This window comes from Lontra canadensis, unplaced genomic scaffold (genome assembly GCF_010015895.1).
Source record: "Lontra canadensis isolate GAN:19392208 unplaced genomic scaffold, GSC_riverotter_1.0 scaffold108, whole genome shotgun sequence".
NCBI classification, from domain to species: domain Eukaryota; kingdom Metazoa; phylum Chordata; class Mammalia; order Carnivora; family Mustelidae; genus Lontra; species Lontra canadensis.
The window spans coordinates 875,735-877,957 of record NW_022631102.1 but is presented as its reverse complement, the minus strand read 5'-3'; positions in this window follow the sequence as shown (position 1 = coordinate 877,957).

Here is a 2,223-nt window from a genome sequence, read left to right as displayed (position 1 = left end):
TCTCTCTCTTTCTGACAAATAAATTAATAAATAAATAAAATCTTAAAAAAAAAAGTTTAGCATCCATTTTATCTTCCATAGACTGTACTTTTGGTTTTGTAACAAAACACATCATCAAACCCCAGGTTACACAGGCCCTAGGTTTTCTTCTAGAAACTTTACAGTTTTGAGGTTTACATTTATGTCTCTGATCCATTTGAGTAATTTTTGTGACAAGCATCCTTAGTCTGTGTCTAGATCCATTTTTTAAAAAACTTTACATACAGATGTCCAATTGCCGCAGCATCAAGTATTAAAGAGATGATGTGGGGCTCCATCAGGGAAATGACTGCCTTCAGCTCAGGCCCTGGTCCCAGGGTCCTGGGATCCAGCCCCGCGTCGGGCTCCCTACTCGGCGGGAAGCCTGCTTCTCCCTCTTCCACTCCCCCTGCTTGTGTTTCTTCTTTCGCTGCGTCTCTCTCTGTGAAATAAATGAATAAAATCTGTTAAAAAAAATAAAGAGACTGTTTATCCAATGGATTACCTTTGCTCCTTTGTCAAGGATTGGTTGATAATACTGGGCCAACTGTCGGGCTCTCTGCTCTGTTGCATTGATGACCCGGCCTGTCCTTTGCCAACGTCACACTCTCTGGACTCCCACAGCCCCTGGTGAGCTTTCGAGCTCGGTAATGTGAATCTTTCAATTTCGTGCTTCACTATTATGCTGAATGTTCTAGGCCCTTGACTTTTTGTGTCAACGTTAGAAGCATTTTGACCGTATCTACAAAAAGGTTTGCTGGGATTTTGTTGGGACCGTGCTGGTTCAGTGGATCGCGTTGGGAAGAACTGACATCTTCAAAGTATCGGCGCTTCCTATCCATGAACATGGACTATCTTTCCATTTGTTTAGAGCTTGTTGGGTATCTTTCATCAAAGTTTACAGTTTCAGCATATGGAATATGTACATATTTTGTTAGACTTCTACCTGAGTATTTTACTTCTTGGGGTTCTGTTAAAACTGGACAACAGAGTCTAAGTGTCCATTGCTGGTGTGTAGGAAAGCACTTGACTCTTACATATTGACCTTGTATTTTACAATCTGGCTGTACTTGCTTGTTAGGTCCAAGAGGTAGATAGATGATAGATAGACAGATGTCTTCATGCACACATAGACTGATTTTTGACTGTGGAAATACAGCTGGAATAAATCTTCCTTGGCCATGGTCATTTTTATATATTGTTTGGTTTGATTTGACAATATTTTATGGGTTATTTTTCTGCCTATATTCATGAAAGTTATTAGTTTGCAGTTTTATTTTATTTTTTAAAATATCTTTATCATTTTGGCATTAGGGTAATGCCGGCCTTACAGAATGAATTAGGAAACATTCCCTCTGCTTCTCTTTTGCATGGGAGATTGTGGAGAATTGGTATTTTATCCTCTAAACGTTTGGTAGATTTTACCAGGGAAGACATCTGGGTCTAGGGCTTTGAAAGCTATTAATTCTTTTATTTATTTATTTATTTGACAGACAAACAGAGATCACAAGTAGGCAGAGAGACAGGCAGAGAGAGAGGAGGAAGCAGGCTCCCTGCTGAGCAGAGAGGACCCTGAGTTCATGACCTGAGCTGAAGGCAGAGGTTTAACCCACTGAGCCACCCAGAAGCCCCAAAAGCTATTAGTTCTTGAATATTGTTTCAATTTTTAAAATAGATTCAGGCCTCTTCAGGTTATCTATTTCTCCTTATGTGAGTTTTGGTAGTTTGTGCCTTTCAAGGAGTTGGCCCATTTTATCTTCAGTTTTCAGATTTGTGGACATAGAGTTGTTCAGAGTTTACTTTTGTGACCTTCTTAATGCCCGTGGGGTCCGTAGGGATGTCCCCTCTTCCACTTGTGAGTGTGGTCATTTGTGTCATCACTTTTATTTTTTTCTTGATCAGCCTGGCTATGGATTTGTGGGTTTTATGGATCTTTGGGAAGAACCAACTTTTGTTTATGTTGATTCTTCCCTGTTGCTTTCCTGTTTTCCATTTCATTGATTTCTGCTCTCACTGCTCCCACTCGTTTTCTTCTTCTTTCAGTCTTAAATTGCTCCTCTCTTCCTAGTTTACTAACACGAATGCTTAGATTATTCATTTTATTTATTTTGAAAAAATATTTATTTATTGAAGGATTTTATTTATTTGAGAGAGAGCGAGAGTGCACCAGCAGGAGGAAGGGCAGAGGGAGAGAGAGAAGCAGAC